Source organism: Anolis carolinensis, unplaced genomic scaffold (genome assembly GCF_035594765.1).
Source record: "Anolis carolinensis isolate JA03-04 unplaced genomic scaffold, rAnoCar3.1.pri scaffold_8, whole genome shotgun sequence".
NCBI lineage: Eukaryota > Metazoa > Chordata > Lepidosauria > Squamata > Dactyloidae > Anolis > Anolis carolinensis.
Window position 1 is genome coordinate 332,114 of NW_026943819.1, and position 18,936 is coordinate 351,049.

Sequence of the window (18,936 nt, forward strand, 5' to 3'; positions counted from 1 at the left end):
GGTGAGTTCCAGGAGCTCGGGATGAAGGATTTTTTTTCCATATTATGCTTTCCTGGTCCATTGGATTCCTGGGATATAGCAATTTTGGCCAGTCTCTTGCAAGGAGGAACGTCTTCCATTGAAACAAAAAGTAATGGAGTCCATCCAATTTCATGCATGCTTGTAGTGTCTTGTCTGAATGAGGCAAATGCAAGAGGGACTTGGGAAGACCAAGTCTGAGACCTGATTGCAGGGGGATAAATGTTGGTAATGCAAGACCATCATGGAGAGGAGATCTGTCCTATCTGTTTGCAGGAAGGAAAGACAAGAGAGAGAAGAAGCAGCAAAGGCCAGGTGACATCCTTCAAGGGTCATGTAGGAAGGCCATGGATGATCATGGGAGAAGCAAGGATAAAGTCCTAAAAGTTGGTCTAGGTCAGTAGAGAGCCAAAGCGTTGTGGCCTCATCCTTCCAGCTTTTGGAAGACCACCAACATCCAAGACCTTTGGGGTCAACTCTCTCCCAATAGTCCTGATGTCACTCTAGGATGTCACATCAGCCCTGCAGTAAAGACTCGAGTGAATCAGGCTGAAGGAAGGAAGCCTTTCTTCCAATGGGTCCCTTGACTCTGAGAAATGCAGCAAGGAATAGAAGCTGGAAGCATCTTTAATCCTCCCCCTCCTTGGCAGGCAATCGGACTACCTCCGTTACCAAAATTGGAAGAGAGCGTGTTTCTTCAGATGATGAAAAGTCGAGTTCTGCCTTTTTTCTTCTCCCTGCAATACATCTTCCCTCTCAACAGGTACAAGAGTAATTGCCACATAAGCAAGCCCAGGAAAGACAAAGAAAATAAATCTCCTCCCTTCCACCTCTGAAATGAATATCTCCCCCTTGCATCTACAAATCAGCAGATTGGGGCGGGAAAAGAGCAAACGAGAGGCATCTCAATTGCTTGGGTGTTACAGCAAAGCCTCAGGTAGCTATCTATCCATCCACAAGGGATATGTTTCTGGATATGAAATGATGGATTATAGTGAAACCCTATTGAAGTAAAGGGCTTCCAGGCCAAGAACACCATAGAGTCATGCTGGAGGACCTCAAAAATGGCTAGAGAAGATGTATTTTGTCAGATGTAGATGAATAAAATCACAGGCAATAAAGAACTCTATTGAAGTGAAGGACCTCCAACCCAAGAACATCATGTTGGAGAACCTAGAAAATGCCTGTGGAAGATATATTTTGTCAGATGTGGATAAATGAAACCATGGACAATAGTGAACTACATGAAGTGAAGGACCTCTCGCTCAAGAACACCATAAAATCATGCTGGAGGACCTTGAAAATGTGAGATCATGGACAATAGTGAACCCTATTGAAGGACCTCCAACCCAAGAACATCATGCTGGAGAACCTAGCGTATGCCTATGGATGATATATTTGGTTACATGTGTATAAATAAGACCATGGACAATAAACCCTATTGAAGTGAAGGACCTTGATCTGAAGAACATCACAGAGTCATGCTGGAGGCCCTAGACAATTCCTAGAAAGGCTATATTTTCCATATGTGGATAAATGAAACCATGGTGTTGGCCCCAAAAGATACAGGGTCACCTTGTACTCGATTCCATGGGCTCTTTTCTTCCTATAAGGCGTTCTACTACTTGCCGGTCATTGACCTTAGTTGACCAAAGCTCCTTCCCTTTTGAGAGTCCCCCCCCCCCCCCCATATTTCTTTCTTCTTTTTCTTCCCTTTTTTGATAGAAGGATAACAAAGATGGAGAGAACATGAGTGAAGGGAAACATGAAGAAATGAGGGCTTTTGTTTGCTTATTTTTTTGTATTTCCCTGCGTGAGTCCCGGTCGATTTCGGAGACCGTTTCTGCCTCTCCCCCTCTAAGTGCTTTGCTCTAGACAACCACACACACACACACAAATAAAATAAAAATAAGAGAGCAACTCGTTGAGCTCCAAGAGGAAAGAGCAGGGAAAGAGTGGGGGGCAAAAGAAAAAACCCATCACCGAGTCACGAAGCTCGGTCAATGCAGGGAACACTCCGGTGCCAAATTGAACTTTCCCTGCCTCGCAGTGGTCTTTGAAAGCATTCAATTATCTGCCGGCACCTATAGAAAAATATTGGAATTGCTTCCCAAGGCATTTAAAAGGCTCGGCACATAAAAAGGCACACACATCCACCCGCCCGCACACACTCACTCACACATCCACTGGCTCAGCCTCACCAAAAGCAGGAGCAAAACAACAGCCGACTATTTGTTTACCTTTGAAGGAATGGGGAGGAAAGGCAGGAAAGGATGGAGGCATTCTGCTGATCCTGTTTCTTTCCTCCCTCGGCTGCTTGGGTTTTCTCTTTCCTCCCAATATGTCCCAAAATGGCCTTCCTTCCAAACTTCTGGTCTGAGACTGTATTGTTATTATCATTCCCTGGAAGGAGATCCATTTTTGGGAGTGCAAAGAAGCTGTTTTGGGTTCTCCAAAGCAGGGTTCGTTGCCAAGGAAATCCCCTCACATTCCTTTGGACTGATATGTCAGAAAGTAAGGCATGCAGAATGACAACATGCTATCCCCGAAGAACTGGTCAACTGGGTCTGGATTCTGTACAGCGATCCAAAAAGCAGGGTGTGCATCAGCGCTCATCCCTCTCTCCCCTCCTTTTCATTGCTGTAATGGATGCAGTTGCTAGAGATCTGCAGAAACCGGCACTTTGGACTTTGCTGTATGCTGACGACATAATACTTGCTTCTGAGGACGAGGAAGAACTCGAACATCAAGCGCAAGCATGGAGTGATCAGTTGGCACAATTTGGTCTTCACCTCAATGTCAAAAAGGCGACCAATGAGGAGAAGGCTGGCACCATCCACATGGACAGGGTGGATCTCCCAAAAGTCAACACCAAGTATCAATGATAACTTCAAAAGGCAACTTTTTTTGATAAAGTCACCACACGGATGAAATGGCGCTTGGTAGCAGGTGTCTTCTGCGACAAGAAGATGCCCGAATCACACTGTGTCCAATTCTGGGCAAAGCAATCCAAGAGGGATATTGACCGACTGGAAGGTGTCCAGAGAAAGGCCACCAAAAAAGTCCAAGGTATGAAAGCCATGAATCCCTCTGAGGAACGTCTAAAAGAGCTGGTTCTGTTTATCCTGAGAAGAGATATGAGAGCCATGTATCAATATGTGAAAGGGTGTCATAAGGAAGGGAGCAGGATTATTTTCTGCTGTTTCAGAGACTAGGACTCAATAGAGCCATGGGTTCAAATTACAGGAAAGGACACCCCACCTGAACATTAGGAAGAACTTCCTGGCCGTAAGAAGAACTGACCAACAATGGAACTCTCTACCTCGGAGTCAGGTTGATGCTCCTTCTTTTAAGTAGAGGCTGGATGGCCATCTGTTGGAAGTGCTTTGATTGTGCTTTTCCTACAGGGCTGAAGGGGGTTGGACTGAATGGCCCTCTTTGGGGTCTCGTCTAACTCTATGCTTCTATGATTCTTTCCCAAAGTCAACTATTCTTCTCTAGGATGCTTTTGAAGAAGGCAGATTCTCAAACCTTGTCCTTTGCCCTTATTCTAGTCCACGAGAGGAGCTGGAGGAAAACCCAAGCCAGCCCAACAAGGCCAGATAGAAAGAGTCAGCCAGGCCAGAAGCCATAAATAATGCACCTCTGTGGGCAACCCACAATGCAGTGATGCAGAAACGTGACCGCATGTGTGACTCTGTTGCCATAGTCCTGAACTGAATGCAGTCCAACCGGTATTCGTCTAGAAGCTTAGCAACCTTCTGGCCTCTCTGATATTGTGGCGGGCGGTGTGTTATTTTCTGCAAAAGCCGCGCATAACACTTTCCTTGTTGCCATCGCACCAAGACTGGAGATTTGCTTTCTCATCTCCTTCAAACCACCTCGTGATTCAGAATCAAGGTGAGACAATGAAATGTCAAGATGGCCACAGCCCACATTGTGGCTCTCCGCCGGCCCGACCTTCTCGCCGCCAGAAAAGGCATCTCTCCGGTGCAACTTCCCCTTGGCCTGCTTTGCCCGAGATGAGAGGCTCTGCAATTGTTCGGATAATGCTCAGAGGGCAGACTGGTTTTCCAAGAGCACAATGCTCCGTCTATTAACCCGCAGGTCCGGCAAATTCTGGCTTTGTCTGCTGTTTCTTAGCACCGGCTGTTCCTGTTCATTACGGGCCCCTGAGCTGAGAAAGAGGAGGGGAGAGCAATCCCTTGGTGGTGCTATTTTTTGCCCATAATACATGCCAAAATGTGGAGGCACAGGGTGTCTGTAGGAAATGAATACGGATGAACAGGGGCCACGAACATCAGCCGGAAGACAGGGCACCAGAGGCGAAATCGGCCGCGATTACCTGTCCTGCCTTTCTCTCCATATATGATGTCGGCGTAATGCTGCCATTTGCCTGTCAGCTATTTGAAGGCCCCTTTCCTCCTCCACGTCCCCATTTGCTCAGGCATTTGGGAGGCAGGAGAGTGGCGTCTGTGCGGAGGTGGAGGCACCAAACAGTTTGGAGGAGAGAGACGAGGCCTCTCTAGTGTCTCCCACAGACGAGCCTGAGATGGTGACGGGACCTAGAAAGGGGCTCTCACTTTGGTCTCCAAACATAGACCAGCATATAGCCCACCCTCTACGTTTGTGGCTTTGACATTTTCCCTTTGGATGAGCTATGAATTCAATTCAAATCTCTGGTCCTCTTATGCAACGTTCTCCAGATGTTGGTCATGTTCTCATACTGGAAGAACCAAAGATTCTTAGAAGGAATGCTTGCTAGGATTCTCTGGGTCACAGGCGTCAAACTAAAGCCCACCATGTTATTTTATCTCTCCTCCCCCCCCCCACCAGATGCTGGACTCCAACTCCTGTCCCCATCCATAGACATCATGACTAGAAATTATGGGAGTTGTGATACAGTAACATCTGGAAGGTTGCAGTTTGGTCTGATGAGTCAGGGGAGTGAATGTCGATACAAGGCTGGTGGATAGGATGCCCGACTTTTAAATGCCCATTAACCTTTACACAACCTGTTGGGTTGTAATAATAATAATAATAATAATAATAATAATTATTATTATTATTATTATTATAAGTTTATTTATATCCCTCCTCCATCTCCCCCAAAGGGGACTCGGGGCGGCTTACAGCAAAATCAGATACAAAACAAGGATAAAATATGAAACATCAAAGAACAATAACAAAAACCAATAGTAATATATACACAGTAACCGAAAAAACACAACGCGGTATTAAAACATCGAATTAAAAACAATGAGGTTGCAATAGCGGATAAGCAAGGTGCACATTATGAGTTACAAATTCATAAATAGATAAAGTGCAATAGATTCTTTTAAGGTCACATTAGGTAGGGAGGAGTCCTGAATTGATATCAAGTAATTCCCATTATCCCTATGCCGATAATCAAATGTGATGGAAGTTGTCATTCAAGAACATCTGGGACCCCAACTGGATAAAAACGACATAGGTTTGACCACTATATAAACGGTTGGCCCTCTGTCGGAGGATTTCAATCTTCCTGAATTTGGGAAGCTCCCAAAAATGGAAAGGGAGGGCCACCGAATTTGGGACACTGAAAATGGACCAGGGTTTAGACTCCAACTGACTTGCCAATGCATCCCAATAAGGTCTCAAATCAGGCCTTGAGCTCCTTTGGAAACACCCATAAAGATGAGGAAAAAAACAGGGAGTTGGAGGAGCTCCAGGGAGCGTAGGCCACTTCGGCCGGGGAGAAGCTGTCCGGAGATGATTAATGGGGACCAGGAGGGAGATGCTCTGCAGGATAAACAAAGTGCTCAGGTGCGACCCGGCGGCCATTTCCTGTCACTCGCTGGCTGGTCTTTTCTGGCAGTGAGAAAGTGCCGTTGTCACCACAGCCTTCCGTCAGCACTTGCGGACTCTTCCGTGTGGCAAGGAGAGGAGAGCGGTGGATTCCTCCCAGCCTTTGGTGGAGCTCTCCAAGGTGCTGAGCACAGCCAGGGAATCACTTTCAGTACCTTGGATAGCTCCTTTGCAGCCTTGAATGGGACCTTTTAATCTACTTAGCCTTTTAATGTAATTTTTACTAAACCGTGTTGTTGTTTGGTTGGGATTAGCAAGTGATGTCATCAGTTGGAAAAAGATGGTTTTCTTTCAACAGCTGCCCGAATAGTTTATGCCAAACACTGGAAAGAAAGTATTATCTTCCTCCTGTAAGTCAATGGTTGACCAAGCTATTAGACTTTGCAGAATGTGATAAATTGACTTGTCTCCTTAGAAGTAAAACAATACAATGTTTTCAAAATAATTGGAAGCCTTTCGCAGAATATATCGGTAGAACATTTAAAGACTGGACCATAATGGCATTGCGTGGCTAAAAATACATTGACCGAAAGAAGAGCAAGATTATGATAAATATAGGCCATCTTTGTAGACTTTATGTACATTTCACATATATACATTTATATATGTGTGGACATGAAAGAAGCCTCCCAGCAGTATGTTAACACATCTGGGCAATATGTCTGTGGACAGTCGATTTTCTCACACCAGATGCCACTTGCAGTCTGTTCTCAAGTCGGGTGAGCTCCTGTCTGTTAGTTCTAACTTGTGTGGACATGAGAGAAGTCTCCCAGAATGATGGTAACACATCTGGGCAATGTCCCCTGGGTAATGTCTCTGTGGACAGCCAATTCTCTCACACCAGATGCCACTTGCAGTCTGTTCTCAAGTCAGGTGAGCTCCTGCCTGTTAGCTCTAACTTGCGTGGACATGAGAGAAGTCTCCCAGAATGATGGTAACACATCTGGGCAATGTCCCCTGGGCAATGTCTCTGCAGACGGCCGATTGTCTCACACCAGAAGTGACTTGCAGTATGATCTCAAGTCACTTCTGATACGATTTAAAAAGCAATGGGAGGGGCATGACATTGAGCAGGTATTTCCAGACCACCAGAAGGACCAATGGGCCATGTCACAATACTATGCCCCACCCTGCTAGTTGCAGATGCTTGGCCAGCCCCATGTTGGCTTTTGTGGGTCCAAGCCACCAGCTCAGCTCCCCCTCGGACCGTGAGTGACCTCTGGCCCATTCAGGCCGTGCGGAAGTGGGCAGTGGGGCCAGTCAGTTAGGACCAGGGAGAGAAGTTTCCAGGCAGTGCCAGGCTCTTCTCCTTCTCCTCCTTCTTCTCCAGCTTCCTCCTCTGATCTCCATTTCCAACCCGCCTATTGTTCCTTTGTGTTCTGAGGCACCTCTGAGGACCCCCAGGGAACGGGAATGAAAGGCAGCCTTGAAAATGAGAAGTCTGAGGCAGGAAGAGAGGTGAGGTTGGCAGAACAAAGTCTGGGGGAAGGAAGCGGGGGGCACGGAGGGGAAGATGTGGGGAGAGGGGAACATCAAGCAGCCGAGGGCAGCAGGCGGGTCAGCCGAGTCAGGCCCGTCCCCTCTTATTCAAGGACAAAGGTGGCTTCTCTCTTCTTCCCTTTTCAAATGAAGGCACGGCCCTTTCTCTCCTCGGCTTGCTCTCATCTCAAATACATAAATAAATACTGGGGAGGGAGGGACGTGGTCGTCCTCTGGAGACGGCAGAATGGGACACACCACACGTTCGCCCAGAGACAATAAGTGAGTCGCTTTGTAGTAAATGCGCCCGAGTGCAGAGCTTGCAAGTGAGTGGTTGAAGAAAGAAGGAGCCGCACAGAACCAGTTAATTCAGGAGGGAGAAGCTTCCGTGGTTCAATAATGCATGCTTAATTCCATTTAATTTATTCCCCACTTTCTTCTGATAGGCAACCCAAGACAGCTTACAATATAAGTTAAAAACCAAATACATCTAAGACAATGTATAAATACAAATGTACTCTTTATAAAAAATGAAATATTCAATGCCTGGCATCCTATGTATCAGTTGCAAAGTCATAAAGTAGACTTGCAAATGTATGATTATGCCCTACTCAGATAAATGTTCCTTGTACCATGGTCACACTTGCAAACCTCCCCAAAACACACCTCAAAAGCTGGTCGGCAAAGTGGCAGCAGAGTTTGTGGCATCGGCAAGTGGCATTGGCAGGGATGACTTGACCACCCCTACTCCCACCCTTGGTTTGGCCCGAAATGGCCGGCCAGCATGGCAGAGCTCCATAGCTTGGTGTGACAGAATGACTTTTAAGGATGAGATCATAACTGGGTGGGAACCAAGCTACAGGAACACAGCTGGCAAAACATTGACTTCTCCTGGCCACTAAATGTCTGGTGTGTCTCTGTGTGTGAGAGACACCTAGCTGGAAGGTCTAAGCAAGTAGCACGGGATGTGGAGAAGGTATGGGGTTACATCTGATGGAGTTTTATTCTCCATGAGTTCCATCTAAGATATGGAGTTCCAACTAATGGAGCTTCATACTCCATAAACACCATCTAAGTTATAGAGGTCCATCCGGTGGAGTTTTATATTCCATGAGCTCTATGTAAGGCATGGAAATCGATCTGGTGAAGTTTTATACCCCACAAGCTCCATCTAAGACATGGAGATCCAACCAAAAGTTCCATACTCCATGGGCTCCATCTAAGGTATGGAGATCCATCTGGCAGAGTTTTATACTTCATGAGCTCTATATAATGTATGGCATTCCATTAAATGGAGCATCATACTCCATGAGTGCCATCTAAAGTATGGAGTACCATCTGATAGAGTTTTATACTCCATGAGCTCCATCTAAGGTATGGAGATCAATCTGGTGGAGCTTCATACTGCATGAGTTCCATCTTAAGTATGGAGTTCCATCTGGTGGATCTTTATACTCCATGAGCTCCATCTAAGGTATGTAGTTCCAAATAATGGAGTGTCAAACTCCACAAGCTCCATCTTTGGTTTTTCTAGATATATTGGGAAAGGTTGTGGGTAGAAAGACAAAGATCAGTGATACACAATAGCTAGAAATGAGGTTTGAAAAACGTCCATTTTTTTGGATTAAAAATCCCAGACTTCCCAGCTGTGATTTGACGTAGGTTGATTTTGGATGTTCCCTTCCCATCAAGTAGAGAGTGGCATTGTTTTCAGTATTTTCTGCAAAGGCGGGGTGCCCTGTGCAATTGTGCATTCTCAAAGGCAGTTCTCAATAGTGTTTGGCCTGAGATGCCTGGTCCTCCTTCCCAGTAGCGATGCTGGCCAAGGCTGCTGGGATGCACCATCCCATGCCGTTGGAAGGGGCTGCACCATCCCCACCCCAGCCTGATGAGAAAAATAAAAAATACGAGGAGCCACAATTTCCCTAGGATTTTTTCCCCCCTGCTGAAATCCCATCAGAATGCGCCAACATGATGCGGTTGTTGCCATATGCTTCGGGGTCTCTCTCCCTCCCTTCGCATATTCCTAGCGAATGGCTTCCCTCCCATTAACCAAACGCAGTCACCAACTGCCCGGATTTCTCAAGAAACCGTATTGGGTTGCTCAAGGCCTCACCCCGGAGGCTTAATCCGGGTCCCGCCATTCTTGGAGAGCACAACCCTTATTTAGAGACTCCTCTGGTCGCCGTCCCGCTTGCGAGGGCCAGGAATGCGCAAGCGGTAAGGTCACTTTCAGCTCCGTTCCAGATGGGAATGGATAAAAAGGGAATGCGCTGCCATTATGTGCATTTGTTCCCGTCCAAGTCCAGGCTGGCGTCCAGAATCTCTCTTGGGCTGGCATCATCCGGGCAGAGCGAGAGGCTCCAAAAACTCCACCTTAACAAGCACAATGGAAACGAATCAAGAGCGCTCAAATCTACGCTTTGGCAGAGCGGGAACGCGTTGGCTTCGGGGTTGATGGATGGGGAAGTCTCTGTCCTTCTGTGTGATGGATCCACAACGCCTCCCATGTGCTCAAGCACTACGTTAATATCGGGAATGAGCAAAGAGAGGCTGGGGATGTTTAGCCTGGAGAAGAGACCGTGGAAAGAGGACACGCGGAGTGGCATGTTTAAATATTTGAAGAACTGAAGATGGAACAATGCCACGACAACATGGCACGAGGCCTCTCAGTCATCCTCCCACTCGATGGTCTGATTCATTCAGTGAGCTGTATAACGTGAAAGAAGAACATGGTCATACAACGGTACACTGGTCAACTTGTCCTCAAAATAGATACAAATAGAGGTGAATAGAGAAGATGTTGTGATCCGCACAAAAGCTGCAGAACGGAATGGATCATCTAAATTGAAGATGGGGCTCTAGAGACCAGGACGCAATAGGGCAATGCTTTCAAACTACAGGAAAATATACATTAGGGAAAACTTCCTGATGTTCAGAACAGAGTGGAATATATAGCTTGCGATTCTGCCGGAGTGTCCTTTTCAGCATGGACATCTCTGGAGAGTGCTTTGGTTGCCCATCTCTGCAGTCCATTGACTTAAGCGGTTGAGAGGGGAAAGGAAGGGGCCCGAGGCTGTTAGGAATCATGGGAATTGTAGTCCCAAATACCTGGAGGGATGGCCCAAGTTTGCCCATGCCTGCTTTAGGCATCCTACTATCTACAGTGACCCTATAACGCATTTCAAAATATGTTCCATAACAATGTGGATTCGGCCTTTACCCCACACCATGTAATGTGCCAAATAACATGTCTTACCATTGTCCACACAAAAGGGAGAAAACACAGTCGGTTAGGTACTGTCCTCCTGAGTCCAACAACAGCAACAGCCTTAACTGACATACATCAAGATCCATACATTTTTCCTCCATGAACTCCATCTAAGGTATGGAGATCAATTTGATAGAGCATTATGCCCCACAAGCTCCATCTAAAGTATGGAGGTCCATCTAATAGAGCTTGATACTCCATGAGCGCCATCTAAGGCATGGTGTTCCATCTGCTGGTGCTTTTTCCTCCATGAGCTCCATTTAAGGTACGGAGATCCATTTGATAGAGCATTATACTCCAGGAGCTCCATCTAAAGTATGGAGGTCCGTCTGATAGAGCTTCATACTCCATGAGCACCATCTAAGGCATGGCATTCCATCTGTTGGAGCTTTTTCCTCCATAAGCTCCATCTAAGGTATGGAGATCCATTTGATAGAATGTTATTCTTCATGAGCTCCATCTAGAGTTCCATCTGATAGAGCTTCATGACCACCATCTAAGGCATGGCGTTCCATCTGTTGGAGCTTTTTCCTCCATGAGCTCCATCTAAAGTATAGAGTTCCATCTGATAGAGCTTCATGAGCACCATCTAAAGCATGGTGTTCCATCTGTTGGCCCTTTTTCCTCCATGAGCTCCATCTAAGGTATGAAGTTCCTAGAGCTTCATACTCTATGAGCTCCATCTAAGGTATGGTGTTCCATCTGTTGGAGCTTTCTCCTCCATGAGCTCCATCTAAGGTATGAAGTTCCTAGAGCTTCATACTCCATGATCTCCATCTAAGGTATGGCATTCCATCAGCTTCACAGAGCTTCATGAACGCCATCTAAGGTATGGTGTTCCATCTGCTGGAGCTTTTTCCTCCATGAGCACCATCAAAGATATGGAGTTCCTAGAGCTTCATACTTCATGATCTCCATCTAAGGTATGGCATTCCATCAGGTGAAGCATTGTACTCCACAAGCTCCGTCTAAAGTATGGAGCACCATCTGATAGAGCTTTATATTCCAGGAGCTCCATCTAAGGAATGGCATTCTATTTAATGGAGTTTCAGACCACTGCCATTAGCCAAGGATTGGTGCTCAGTGTTTGCTGCTTTGACTCTCTGATAAGAAAGAAAAGAGAGATGACAACAACAATAATAACAACAACAACAATCACCATCATTGTCTGAATGGCTTTGCCAAAATGAGAAAACAGAGAGGGAAAGAGAGGTTCCTAATTCTTATCACGGTCTATGGTCTCCTTACAAATGTCAATCTAAACAGCATGGATTTCACATGACAGCCCCGTTCCCGCATAGGCAGGAGGTGGCGTGTGCGCCCACCCATGTGCTGTTGTGCTGTTGTGTTTGTGTGCGGTGGGCATGATCTGCGTGTGCCATGATGGATTCCCTCTCTGTCAGTCTTCCCCTGTTTCCTCGGTAAACATTTCCCGCTGACGCTCTTGCAAATCTTCGCACTGCGGAGAGGAAATAAGACCCATCCATTTGTGCGGGCGCCGCTAAAGATTTCCTATAAAGTGCCTGCATTTCCAGTACAGCTGAATGGATTTCGTCGCGAGGAAAAATGCCTTTTTCCAGAAAAGGTGTTGCACTCGGAGAATGCGCTGTGTGTGTACAGTAACGATTTGCAAAAGGCGCTGACAGAAATACTCTGAATCTTGGGCTGCGAGGGATGGGTTGGCGGGAAGGCCCGGGCGGCCGAGAAGTTGCTTCTCAGCGACCACTTCCAGAATCCCAGAACTGCAGATTTTAAACTAAGAGGTTTAAAGGGATAGTATATGTTTTGGGCAACGGCAATTATTACAACTGCGATTTCAACTTCAAAGAAACAGCTAGCCTCAGCTAACCAATTCTGTTTTTGTAGTGGCATGTCGTTGTCCTTGGCTATTCAAAGACATGGTTCTTCAGTCTAACAACTGAGAAACCTGTGTGCCATGACTTGAATGCTTATGAGCATCACGTGTTCAAAGGGTTGACTTCTAACAAGGTCATGCCTTTTCTTGACTAGTGGTTTTCAAAAGGTGGTCTCCACGTGTTCACGGAAATTCAAATTTGCCAAATGGATGTGATGTCATTTTTCCTTTTCAATAAGGTTATGATTGCCAATTTTCCCTAAAGGTTTGAAGCTCCAACCCAACGGGATGTTCTTGGAGCTGCAGAGGTTTTTAATTACCCGGCCTTCCAAGTTTCCCTTTAATTTGAGTCTACACAGCTGAGAACGGCATATGGAACAGATCCGCCCTCCCCTCCTTGGAAGGCAGAAATGGTAAATAAGCCGCGTTTATGTGCAACGTATTCCAAAGACCCGGGCGCCGAGCTGACTTGCAGCAGAAATGCAAAGTTTTTGATGATAAACAAATAGATGGAGGCTATTTCCCATGGAGTCGCTGTGATCTGAGCATCCTTGCGGTGAGGAATAATAGGAATTGAGCTCCTAATAAAGAGAGTCAGCCGAATTATTTATCCGCGAGCAAAAGAGGCAGCGCGGGCCTTTCAGCGCCTGCATTAAGTCGTTCCCTCACCTGCCCAAAGCTGAAGGCTTTATGCAAAGCAGAGCCGATTCAGAGGGGCTCAAAGCCGGTCTGAAGCAGGAGACACTCTCAACACACACACACACACACACATATACACACAGATATATATCCCAGCTTCTTCAAGCACAGGCCAGACCTTTTGCACATACCTGGCTTAGCTGCATTCTTCCAGCACAGGTATAGAAGCATGCAGTTTCAAGGTCCATCCTATCAGCATTGCAATCCTATACAATTCCACCATTAATGTTGCGCATGTGGGTGGCCCTTTCACGTGCCATTGTGCACTCTTGGGTGGTTGTGCATCATTCCTCATCCATGCCTCCAATGCTCAGCTTGGGGTTGCAAAAACAACCACCATTGTGGGCTTGCTTATTTCTTGGAGATTTCACACTGGCAGATATGCAACAACACACTAGAATATATGCAATTTCACACTGACAGATGTGCAATAGTGCACTCACAGATGGGAAGTAGCATACTTACAGATGTGTAATTGAATACTGGAAGATAATATATAATGGCACACTAGTAGATGTGAAATTTTACATTAGCAAGTGTGTAATATCACACTAAAAGGTGCAATGGCACATTGGCAGACATGCAATTTCATACTGGGAGAAATGCAATGACACAATAGAAGGCATACAAGTTCACACTGACAGCTTTGCAATGGTGCATTGACAGATGTGAAACTTCACACTCGCAAATGTGTCATTGCATAGTGGAAGATAATATGCAATGGTACACTGGTAGATAGATGTGAAATTTCACATTAGCCGGAGTACAATAGCACACTAACAGATGTCCAATGGCACACTGGCAGATAGGCAATATCACACTGGCAGAAATGCATTGCACAATAAAAGATATGCAATTTCACGCTGACAGGTGTGCAATTTCACAGATAGGAGTGAAATAGCACACTCGCAAAGGTGAAATGGCAGGTTAACAAAAGTGAATTTGTCAAACTGGCGGAAGTGCAATTTCTCACTGGAAGATATGCCATTCAACATTGACAGAAATGCAATGGCACATTGCCAGGTGTGTAATTTTGGACTGGCAGATGTGCAATGGCACACCATCATATGTGAAAGGCACACTGGAAGACATGCAATGCCACACTGGCAGATGTGCAATGGCACACCATCAAATGTGAAAGGCACACTGGAAGACATGCAATGCCACACTGGAAGACATGCAATTTCACGCTCGTCGGTGTAGCACCACCACTGCGGAACTGAGTGAGCGTGCACTTACACGAGCACGATTTGCAATCTTAGCCTCCATGGCAATGTTTAGCCGTCTCTCCTTTGTGAAAGGAAGTTATTGATCTGGTGTGTACCCTGCCTTTTTATTTATTTATTTTTCCTGCTCAGAGCAGCCAAGAATCTTCCATCCCCGACAGGAGCGCCGGGAAAGCAAAAGCACACATGACAAATGCCCACCAATTGATCCTTTTGCAGAGCTCCTGGAATTTGTTCTCTAACTAAGTAGATAACATGCAAATCTCCTTGACTGCTTTGTGCGGCTCCCATTGTTTGGAGAGATGAGCCGGCCTGCCCATATTTACGGCAGCCTCTCCCCCCCAAAGGCTGGGCCAGGCTGCCGTGGAGATGACGGCGTTCACCGTTTCGTTCCTTCCCCCTTTCGGTGGGTGCGGAATGTGTTCTGAGCTTCCAGGGCAATTATTTGCATTATCGCCGTGTATGTCTGTGTTTACGTTGAGAATTTGCAATGCAATGTAAAGCAAGGCAGGGAATTAATCCTACCACGCTGAGCAGTGTGTACGCCGTTTCCGAAAATGTATTATTAACCAAAGAAGGGGTGTTTTTTGGGGAGGAAATGTATGTTAACCTGAGAATAAGGGAGAAGAAGGCAGGCGAAATGTCTTCCTTTGCTATTTATTTATTTTTTATTTACAGTATTTATATCCCGCCCAGGGTGGATCACAATGCACACATATACATGGCAAACATTCAATGGCGCTATTAGACATATGACATATATAGATAGAGACACAGAGGCAATTTAACATTTTCCAGCTTCCGGCTTCATGAGGGTATGCTCGATTCCAGCCACAGGGGGAGCTGCCGCTTCACCGCCCACTTGTGACACCGAGTCCTTGATGGAGTACTTCCTCATTCTTGATGGAGTCCCTTCGGGGAGATGGAGGCGGGGTACAAGAATAAAGCTGTTATTATTATTATTATTATTATTATTATTATTATTATTATTATTATTATTATTTTATTATGACACAGCAAACAAGATAGATATGCTGGATTTCATATCACAAAATCACAAGTCGAACACTTCCCAAGTGTCCAGGACTGTGTGATGTATTTTCGAATGATGCACGCAGATCCCAGTCGGGTGGCCTTTTGCAGTTGTAGTAGTAGTATTATTTATTATTATTATTATTATTATTATTGTATGACACAACAAACAAGAAAGATATGCTGGATTTCGTATCACAAAATCACAAGTTGAACACTTCCCAAGTGTCGAGGACTGTGTGATGTATTTTCGGATGATGGGCACAGATCCCAGCCAGGTGGCCTTTTGCGATTGGCAGATCGTGATTTTGTCAATGTCTATTGTTTCCAAATGCCGGCTGAGATCTTTTGGCACGCACCCATTGTGCCCATCACCACCGGGACCACCTGCACTGGTTTCTGCCAGAGTCTTTGAAGTTCAATCTTGAGGTCCTGATAGCGGCTGAGTTTTTCCTGTTGTTTTTCGTCAATGCGACTGTCACCTGGGATGGCAACATCAATGATCCAAACCTTTTTCTTTTCCACAACTGTGATGTCTGGTGTGTTGTGTTCCAGAACATTGTCAGTCTGGATTCGGAAGTCCCACAGTATCTTTGCGTGCTCATTTTCCAATACTTTTGCAGGTTTGTGATCCCACCAGTTCTTTGCTTCTGGGAGGTGGAACTTGAGGCATAAGTTCCAATGGATCATTTGGGCCACATAGTTGTGCCTCTGTTTGTAGTCTGTCTGTGCAATTTTCTTACAGCAGCTGAGGATAAGATCCATGGTTTCGTCGGTTTCCTTGCAGAGTCTGCATTTTGGGTCATCAGCTGATTTTTCGATCTTGGCCTTCATTGCCTTTGTCCTGATGGCTTGCTTCTGGGCTGCAAGGATCAGGCCTTCTGCCTCCTTCTCCAGGGTCACATTCGTGAGCCATTATTATTATTATTATTATTATTATTATTATTATTATTATTATTATTATTATTATTATGCACTGGGCTCCATGGTGTGTGTTTCCCACACGAAAGCATCATAAGAAGGACAATAAAGGCATGTGGAGTTTAATTCTACGCAGCCTCAAGGTACGAGTTCTGGTTCTATTTTGAGCCAAACTTTGCTCAGAGAGAGACTGTTGACAGAATGAGAGTGGTGTTGTGTGTGTATTGCTTCCATCTCTGAAATACCAAGAGGTATACAAGCCCAGTATTAATTTCCCTAATCTGTTCAGATTGTCTCTGGATGGGAAGACTTAGTTTCCCATCCACGTAGGTGCGATTCCCGCGACAATCTCACCCACAGAGAGTTCCCGGCAACAAGTGCAAAGTTGGGGACGTCTCCTTGCGACCGACGTCTGGCCTTTCTGGGGTCCTGAAGGAGGGCGGCTGGAGGTTTGCTCTTCTTCCTTCAGTATTATCAGCCTCAGACTCTTGAGTCAAGCAATCATCGCGTCTTGGGAAAATCCATTAAAGGCGGCAACAATGTGCATTGTGTGGTGACCTTTAGGAGTCTCAAGCAGCCGGAGTTAATGATCGCAGAGGCTGAGTGGAGATAGGGACGCTCAAAGGCCTCTTTCTTTCTTGCCGCCTGCGCTCCAGACGCTGTCGTCATCCTGGAAGTGTTTGGTTAACATTTGGCAATAAATCGCCCGGCGCTTAATTGTGCTTGGAGAGGGCCCTCCTGGCCCATTAAAAGCTCCCTCGCCGATGAATAACCGGCCGATCGAAGTGATATCACCCCCTTCTGCCCAGATGCTCAGACACAATGGCCGAGGGGACGGAGAAAAGGGCCCTTGTCACGGTGACCCTGCCGCCAAGACAAGGACGGTCTCCCTCAACTCAAGGAAACAACTCGGCAGAAGTTTGTTTCCCCCTGAAATGACCGGAGAAGGAAGCCAGGCCATCCTCTCACCACAAAGTGAGCTCCTTTCTTCCTTACATTAGATTTTTCCTTGCCATCCTTCACGAAAACAAGAGCATTCCACTTCTAAGAGAGCAGGCGGACAAAGACTTAAAACGGATCGAAATCAACGGTAAGACTTGATATGGGGTCAACTCAATATTACGGTGCATCCGCCATCTACATGATGTTATGAACATAGTTTGATGCTACTTTAACTAAACATGGCTCAATGCTATGGAATCAGGTGTTAAACAGGGATGATGTGTTATTGCCCAAACACATCGCTATGATACTTCATCTTGTTGATGGGAACCTTCCCACCGGAGTGGAAATCATCTACCGGACAGATGGCTATTTAACCTCAGTAGACTGAAAGCCAAAACCAATAATAATAATAATAATAATAATAATAATAATAATAATAATAATAATAATAATAATAATGATGTGGGACTTCCGAATCCAGACTGACTGACGGCACATTGGGTGCCATGCCAAAAGATCTCAGCTGGCATTTGGAAACAATAGACATTGACAAAATCACGATCAGCCAGCTGCAAAAGGCCACCCTGCTGGGATCTGCGCACATCATCCGAAAATACATCACTCAGTCCTAGACACTTGGGAAGTGTTCGACTTGTGATTTTGTGATACGAAATCCAGCACATCTATTTTGTTTGCTGTGTCATAATAAAATAATAATAATAATAAAACTTTATTTATACCCCGCCACCATCTCCCCGTGGGGACTCGGGGCGGCTCACAACGTTACGAAAGTAACAGCGCAAATACATTAAACAATATACACAGTTTAAAACACAAGAAGATGATAAAACAGAAGTTAAAACAAAGGTTTATACAACAGTAGTAATAGTAAAACCAAGGTCACCACAACATCTGTTATAGAAATCCCATATGTTGATGATAACGTAGTCTGTGCACATTCAGAAGAAGACCTACAAGCCACTCTAAACACCTTCGCAGAAGCATATGAGAAGCTCGGCCTCTCTTTGAATATTGAGAAAACCAAATTGCTCTTCCAGCAGGCACCAGTCAGTCCCTCTGCAAGGCCAAGCATACAGATTAGAAAATGTTGACCATTTCCGCTCCCTTGGCAGCCACCTCTCCACAAAAGTCAACATTGACAATGAAACACAACACTGCCTGAGCTCTGCAGCATTTTTCCAAATTAAATGCTGGAAAAATTTTCCAGCATTTTTCCAAGTGTTTGAGGATCAGAACATCCATAGGGACACCAAGGTGCTTGTTTATAAAGCCATTGTCCTCCCAGTCCTGAACTGGGAAGCCCTGACCCTTGAGATCAGCTGGAGATCAACTATGACCAGCAGTGCTGTGGAATTTGAAGAGGCACAAATGGAGGGCAAAAGAGAGAAACATGCCAAGAAGAAGAAGGTTCCTCAAGCCAACCCTGACCAGGACCGCCTTCCACCTGGAAACCGATGTCCTCACTGTAGAAGAACATGTGGGTCAAGAATAGGTCTCCACAGTCACTACCAAAACACTACACCTGGAAGGCCATTATACTTGGACAATGAGGAATCACCTAAGTAAGTAAGTAAGTAAGTCCCATATATACTCGAGTATAAGCCAACCCGAATATAAGCCGA